The following is a 9,041-nucleotide window of genomic DNA, read 5'->3' on the forward strand; positions in this document are numbered from 1 at the left end:
AAGTCTTGGACCACGTAACTGAAAGACTGAAATTGCCATCCATTGAGCCACATTATCAAGTATGACTTCTTTTCTGTGGTCAGCGAAATGTCGAAGAATGAGCTTCTGTATTTTTTCTTCTCTCTCCCTTTTCCTCTTTTTCTTGTTGCCTGTTTCTCTTGTTTTCCCTGTGTCTCCCTCCTCTGCTTGTTGATTACTCCGTCCACCCCTTCACCATGCCTTTCTCTGTATGACAGTCCTCTTTCTCCACAAGGACTGCAAATGGGTTTGTCAATATGTCATGCATTGTAATTTACAGCCATCATTCATCTCATAAAAAAAGAGTGATGACTGATGGCCCATAGATTTTGAACAAAAAAAAAAGTTGATGACAGCAGTGATGAATCTCCAGAGGAAGGCAGTTTTGTTAAGTAAAGCGCTGGTGAGAAAGGAGTGATTTTCACAGACAGTTGTCCTGGCTGCCTCCCTGCTGTTATCTATCTACTTTAGGACAGACAAAATAAGGCTATGAGGAGATTTCACATAGTGTTTGAGGGAGCATTAGAAAAGGGACCGCCTTTGTGTCTGTTGGACTATACAGTTTTCTTATGTAGACCTGAACAAGACTTAGATAAGGAGCTGTGGTCTGTTCTATGAGAGGTAATTACTGTGATGATAACGTGCATTATTATAGACCCTGACTCAGCACAATAAAGTAGACTCTCAATAAAGTCCATACACTGGACTCTATTAAATATACACTGGAGAGGAAATGATTGGATAAACGATGTGGTCTAAGGTAGAAAGGGAATTCATTGTTGAGATACCCAACAAAATTGGAGGGCTAGAGACAGATGCGGCCAAATTGCTACCCCAGGGAGGAATTCACGAGTTGTCTATAGAGTGATTCACCGCTGTGGAGAAAGTAAAAAAAGAAACCCAAGACACCTTCATCAGGAAGGAAAATTTCATCAGGAACCACTATTATTGAGTTATTGTGGCAAACTCAATTTCACAGTGGGATAAAACTACCCGTTTTATTTGGTGTACGAGTTTAATTTGTCTCAGGCATCTCAAGTTAAGGAGGAAACCATCCTACTGACAATAGAAGGGGAAGGGAAGAGTTTCCTATGCATGACACAGAGCTCTACTTTTCTGAAGTACCATGGGCAAATGTTTTGTCTAAATGTTTTGTCTAAGTGACCATCTCTTGTGCATTTAGTGGCAGATCAACAATAAACCGTAAACACTGAATCCTGCCATGTTTAAATCACAGGGAATGTCACACAATCAAGGGAAATGGTAGAAACATAGCACTCCTAGAGAAAAAAAGCTCCTCTTTAGGTCAGAGAAAGCTCACACATAAAACTTTAAATAGGTCTGGCAATATCTCAGAGCAAGCAGACATGGGGTTATTTTTAAAATAGTTCAGGTTTTTGACAGATTTTGCTTACAGTGTCTCACAAAAAATACCATCATTAACAATGTGCTTCATGATATCAACAACAACTTCAAAACAGCTACGTTTTCATTTGTTGTTACAAATCTGTGGACAAAAGCAGCAAGAGCACCAGCGCCTCTGTGCACTGTTTAGAAAATAAGTGAAAGAATGAGGAAGCAAATTTTAATTGCTATTTTTCTTTTTTAAACACAACCATTTACAAAATGCATGACAATGAGGTAATGTATTTTTGGCAGTGTAATATTAATATCTGTAATATGACAATGGTGAAACAAAGTCAACTCTGTTTTAGTGTTGTACTGTACCACCAGACTATAGAGCTGCTTCTTTCCTCAGGCTGTGACACTGCTCAATTCATTCAACTCTCACCATAAGAAATTGTTTTAATTGTATGACTTGTCTGATCCGTGTAAAAGAATTTAATATGAGCTCACCCTAAACCTGTTGCAACATTAAAATGATTAACATATTAATGCAATAGTAAGTACAATCCAGTAGTATATCATTCTGGAATGTACAATTTTAATTAAACAAATGCTTAAAGGCATCTTAGCTAAGTTTCGTGATTGGGTTTGTGGTATCTCAATTCTACATTTTGACACAAACATTTACTGTAAATGTATATTGGTTCAAAATATCAGTTATCTGTCTCCTTGATAACTAATCACCCATATTGGCCCTGAAAAAAACATACTGGTCGACCCCTAATTCCTTGGGGTACGTTTAACTTCAAATACTGGTATGCCTAAACATAACACATAATTTTCAATGCAATTTAAATATGTAGGTGTGAACATATAAAAGGCTTCATATATTCCCCTTTCCCACCAATAAGTTAATACCTTAACACTGAATCAACTTCACATTCACATTTACCCTCACACAATACACCAAGCCCAGCATGAACCCTGATGAAGTAGCGCCATAATGTCAATTGGTGGTTTTGAGAAAAGGGTAAGAAGAGCAAACATTTCACATTTTTGGTTTTACTGAGCAAGTTTTGTGCCCGCTAGCCATGTCCTTACCTTAACGGATGGTCCGAAGTATGCAGAGACCATAGATGGTGTTGCTCTTGAGAGGACATCTGCAGTAGTAGTATCAGTAGTAGTATCAGAAGATGTTACCTTGCTCCTTGACCTGCACATAGACACAGTAGTTAGGAGTTATTTAATTTTAACAGGTGTCTGTGCCATTAAACAGACAACAAAAACAAAAATGCCACATTGATATTGTCTTTAAAAACATCTACACAGCCAGCAAAGCCCTCTGACACTATACAATTGTTGGAGATTTATTACCTCTGCCAGGAAGTAATGTTTTCACCCATGTTTTGTAGGATTACACAAAAACTACTGACCAGATTTTCACGAAACTTGGATGAAAAATGGGTCTCGGCCCACAATAGACCCCATTAACTTTTGGTGGGGATGTGGCTAAAGAAATGGCTCCTGGACTTTTTTCTCACTCTCTTTAACATTGCGAGATAAGGTGATTTTCAACATTCTCATTAATTTCTTAGGGGCTAGAAATCAGGTTAAGGTTAAGCAGATATGGGTGGTTTAAAATTTAGAGTGATACAGGGCTACCACATTTGATATTGGATTAGGCTTGATTGATTTAAAAGGGGACTGTTGGGCCTTTGCTGAGGTATGCTCTCTACTGAGTGCCAGTCTAGTGATCATTGACCAAGTGATCACAAACTATTTTTCACCAAACACCAGACACAGCACTCCTCAAATTCATACCCACACTTCAGTTTCTAGAATAGGAACACGAGTCGCTTCAGTTGTTCATGTGTTTTACCATGAGTCTGCTTCGTGCAGAATATCTAATCGAACGTGATCACTATATATTTTGCTGAGCCATAACACACTGTAAGTACAGCAATAATATGAAATATTATATTACAAAATAGCTTACTTGCAGCAGACTGAGGTGCTGTGAAGGTACTTCTGTTTCACTGGGCGAATCTAACTGAAAATAATCTTAAACATATAATGCAATATAATTAAAAATTCACATTGTACATAGAGTTGTCTAGATGTAAGGTTTATTATACCTTCTACTGACACAAAATACAGTATGAGAGCTCTAATTTGCAATAAAACTGCATAGCCTAGTCAGTTTGCCCCGTATCTGTCTATTGACTTTTATAAAAACTTTGCTATTAAAAAAAAAAGTTCTTAGGCTCTCTTAGGAAGGACAAGATGTAGTAAAAAGGCTCTTTAAACACTTCAGCATAGATAAACCAGACCTTATCTCTCAATCAGGCAATGGCTGTTCAGCACTAAACACTTTTTAGCAGACCAGAGTTGGCAGAAGACATATCTTCATTAAAAAAAGAACTGTTGCCATGCCCTCAGTATGCAATTAACACCTTTAATAAACATAGATCAGACTGTCAGGACCTTCAGTACAACGCGATACCCATGTCTTTCAGCTGTTACATCTGGCTGACTTGTATTCAAGCTCCCCACCGCGAGCGTTTTGACTTGTCATATCACCAAAAGCACAGGGGTAACTAATAAAATTAATTCAGGCTCCTTTTCATTTAAATATGCCAATAAACGACGTCACTGCGCCGGCGTTCACAATACTAGAGCTCTACCTGGCGCACCTGAACGCAGCTGCAATTAACGTGATTAGTTACACCTTTGTTTGACAAGTTAAACGTCCGCCACGACAGAGGTAATACAATAGACCTGCTAACATTACCAGTGTTGCCTGTTAACAGTGTTAAACACTGCGTTTGCTTTTCGTGGTAGTTAGTTAAGCTTTTGAAGACATAAATAGTCCCTAGTAGTAAACCTCCAAACGACCTGGACTCTCTTTTAGAGAGTTCAGAGCTGGTACCGAAGCTTGGAAAGATACTGTAGCGCCACTAGGCTTAGCTAGAAAAGGCTGTTAGCACTTATGCTAATAGTAAGAGTTTTTAGCAGATGTGTAGGCTAACATAACATTAGCATTAGCTTCTCTAACTTGTCTAACCTTAAAACAGGTGAATAAGTCGACTAACAGTATGACTGTACCTGTAAATTGCGCGTTATTTCCTGCTCTTCTTTCTGTTTCTTCTTGTGCACCTGGAAACCTGGACAGTAATGAAGGAACAGACAGGCTGTGTGGGGTTGAGTTTTCTTCTTCTATGATTTTTTTTTTCTTCTTTGATTTTTCTTCTTCTATGACTTTCTTACTTTACCTTTTACTTTCTTCCTGCTCACTCATTTCCTCATTAGCTCTGATTAGCTTCGTTAGCTGTCTGGCCCAATGTGCACATGTATTTGTTTACCACAAACATAGTTGTTTCAACCTATGAACAAACATAAAAACAGGCCAAATGAGGGCACTTAACACCCCAAATCATCCATCCACCCACATGATGGCATAAATTGCACTTAACAGGAGCAAGGGAAGAAAACAGACAGAGTAAATATACACATGTATTTATTTTTTTATTTTTAAGGTTTTTATATAGAAGAGATGTGTTCAAATGTAATGGTTTCACATATATTTCAGGTGATCTGTATTATTTTAAATGTGACATTCAGAGCAGTTACTTCACAGCTTCTGTTCGTCACATTTGCTATGAGCCCACTGTACTTTTCCATTATATCTGGCTATATTTATGGAATGACTGTCCAGTCCCCAGAGAAAACATGAACTGACTGCATTCAGCTGTGTGTTGTGTTGTATGCCTCTAGGTTCTTCTCACTTAAGTCATATGCCATTCTGAGGAACTTTCCAGACCTGCCGCTCCTTACCTGTCCACCAGATGCCCTCAGACTTTCTCACAAATCCTGGTCAGCTGACTCTCACATCAGAGATATTCCCACACCTGTTCACATTCCCAAATCATTTCTACCTGCAAACACACCTGCCTCCCATGATCTCATCTGTCCTTGGAGTGAATATACCCAACTCACCAGCCCTTTCTTTTGGACAGTTTTTCATCTTGTCAATATGAAATCTTGTTTCAGCCATCTGCACCTGTGCCAGATTTTCTGCCTGTTGCCTCGATTGCCCCTCTGGATTTGTTTGTTTCTTTTGACTGCCTTCTCATGCCTGACTGTAAGCCTGTTCATTTGAACATTGGTTTAGTGAAGTCCCCTTTTTTTCCGACTTGTTCTGCTTCATTGGGCCCTCAATCCTATTGACTCATGCACCCATTCATGACAACAGTATTTGGATCAAAAGCATGATAGAAGAATAAGACTAGACGGTGAGAGCAAGAGTCTTGCTGCCTTCATGTGCTATGGTACAGATGGTATTTTCCACTTGTGATCTGGTATTTACCAGTGCGTTGTGTTCATGTGTTTTTGTTGTTGTACAGAGAAAATAAAGATGGTGGACACACAGATTCAGGCTTGTTAGCATCTGCTCTGGGGAGGTAAAACCAAACCATAATGGTATTTTAAAAACTGACACCGAGTGTTAACGCATCATATTACAATTGTCAATGGAGCAACACTTTATAGGCTACAAAAACTATCCACTAACAGTAGCAAAACACGTTTAGTAGTGTACATTGCTTACCATTCACAAATCTTCCGTTGCTCGCCGCCATGTTGAAAAGGTGAAAGGTTATCTCATCTCGGCAACTCGGGCATCAAACAATTCTACGAGTTGCCCAGTGGAAAATACCACATGAGAGGGTGTTCATGTGCACTTTTCATGTCGTCTTTTGGTATTTACCATAAATACCATAGCACATGAAGGCACCATCTGAGTGTAAAATTAGTATACATGCCCCCTCTGTTAACGATCTGTTGATCAATTTCAGTGTCAACGGAGTCTAAGAAAAAAATTGTGGTGGTGGAAATATGTCACCTCGCACAGAGATGGAAGGTGCATTGCCAGTCGCTCACGATAATGGTCCTAGAACAGAGGTGCTTGTTACTTTCCATTTTTCATATAGTCAGGTGAACCGTCTAGAGCTTTTCCCCACCTCTCTCACCACTTGGAAAGTCTCCAGTTCTCCATGACCCTGAACAGAGGGAGCTGGTGAAAAAAACTGAACGGACTATTATCAGTAGACCATTTACACAGCAGACGTTTTGACTTGTCAAAGCAGGTAAAGCACAGGTGTGTCCAATAACGTTAATGATGGCTCCATTCTATAAAGCGTCTCAGTAAGCCATGTCAGTGAGTGAGCATGCACAATAGACCCTTTTCACAGCAGTCAGCAGACATTTTCAATTGTCAAAGCAGGAAAAGCACATCTGTGACCATTAACGTTAACGAGGGCTCCATTCTATTAAGTGTCCCAGTAAGCCCTGTCAGTGAGTGAGCATGCACAATACCAGAGCCCTGGAACCAGCTTACCTAAATGGCACGCAGCCATCAGTAATGTTGTGAATTCACCTGTGCTTTTCCTGTTCTGACAAGTCAAAATGTGTGCTGTGAGAATGGTCTATAAGCAAACTGGTGATTAGGATGGAAATGCCTTACAGCCACTTACCATATGTATGTGATGTGTGTATATAGCATTTGAGAGCTATAATTAAAAGTAAAACATTTCAGCCCTTTTATTCTCAATTCATTGCATTTGCTGTATACCGCAAGTGACTGCCTTTTATTTGCTCTGTACGTGTACTGAGAGAGAAGGTAGAACACTGCTACATTTCACTCCCGAAGGAAGCACAGTGGAATTGACTTATGTTAATTAACGACCTTTGGTGTCAATCGTTCCAGGGATTATTTGCATATTCTCAAAATAGCAGTAGAAAAATCAACATCTGCACTTCTGTGAAACTCTCCTTGCTTCTCTGCCGTCAGACATATCATAACACTGCATTACAAATCACTATGCATGTTGTACAAATCACTGTGATTTATGCAATATGTTGATGAGCATGAGCAGATTCCCCTCATCAGTTCAGTCTTGGTACATTTGTTGTTTTTTCGCTGTGGAGCAAATAAGTAGGATCGTGAACATAAGTGCTCATTGTACATGGATGTTGAAGGAATCTCCAGCCGCTAATGGAATATGTCCATGTCTCAGTGTTATTACTTGCTACTTTTAAAACATAGTGTATTTGTAATGATCCATAATTAAAATAAACAGAAGCATTAATATGTTATGATCGCGCTCAGCCATCCACACCACAACTCAAGAAGTTGCCTCTTTAGAAGATAAATACAACACACATGTCTACGTCTGATTGGTTCAGCTGTAAGAAAATATCTTACAATATTGTTTCGGGCAATTTTCACGTGGAGAAGTTGGTTATAAAATTCTGATTGACTTTTTTGCATCAAGACATAATCTTTCAATAGAAAATTGTGATGCAGATTGAGATTGTCACTCCTACTGCACATGCAACACTGTACAAGAGTAAGGTATGATATACACAGATATTCTCTTAAATACAGTAATGTTTCAGTGCTTTGCATAGAAAAACCTCTGCTGTGATATTGACCATAGACACTTTTAGTTAAAGACAAAGGGCAACATTTGGGTGTAAAAACCATAAACCAAATTGTAATGGTTGGAGTCACTGATATCATGCAGAGGACATAAAATGCCCCTGTACTGCAACCAGACTAATAAACTTTATTGCCCATATCCTTAACTACGCATAATATTAAGGATGGATTCCCCTTTAAGTCTAAGCAGTGTTTGGAGTATTTCTTAAAAATCTTCATGGTTTCAACCTGCCATCCACTACCCCAAATTAACAGCAGATCCTATCAGTGGCATGCATTGTCTGTAATCTGATGTCAGACTCTTCTTATCCCTAATAGAAAATCCTGTTGCAAAGAATGTCGGGGTCCGTCACTGCCACGTCAGAGTTTCTCAAGTAATATTGTGATGAATGATAATGTGGATCCACAGGTGACGTCAAAAGGAAAATAGACAAAGGGAAGTAAAAGTTGCTGATGCTGCATTTCACTGTATAAATCCAAACCCTATTTCAGCGGCCGCTTAGGTCGGACAAGTTTCTTTTCTCTTGGAAGACAAGAGACAGACACAGTCTGCACTTACAAGGAAAGGTGGTCTTTTAATAATGTCACTGCATAATTGGTTTCTGAAACATTTCATGGCCTTAATTAACTAAATGAGCCTAAAGGAATCGGCGAGGGCCAGAGGAAGAGAGCAAGGAGTAATACAACTGATAGAGATCAGATACCTTATCTCTTCGGTTCACACGTCTGCTATTCATTCCTGGTTGTCCTCTCAACTCTGCTCCCACACTCTCAATGGGTTTCCGTCTCTCAACTCAAATGAATGTTCTTCACATTCAGAGGCAGTCTCTTGCACACGCTGGATAAAAAATTGCAGTATGAGTGTGAATTTTTGCAGAGTTGTTGAACACTTTGAATGCTCTTCACATATTTCACTGTAACCTCAGTGGTACAGTATAACAAGAGGACACAATGGCATTTTTCATGTCTCAAACGCGTTCACAAGGGCTATGCATTAGTTTTGATTCAACCTGGTCTCTACAAATATCATTTATACAGTATGTAACTATCCTTCATTAGTACTTCATTAGTACTTACTTTTTTAGGCAAAATTGGTGCTGAAAGACAGACTGCACAGATTTTCCAAATTTCACTGGGATGGACTTTTTTAACATAAACTCATAACATCTGAATAATA

This window comes from Pagrus pagrus (assembly GCF_965226575.1).
Source record: "Pagrus pagrus genome assembly, chromosome: 20".
Taxonomy (NCBI): domain Eukaryota; kingdom Metazoa; phylum Chordata; class Actinopteri; order Spariformes; family Sparidae; genus Pagrus; species Pagrus pagrus.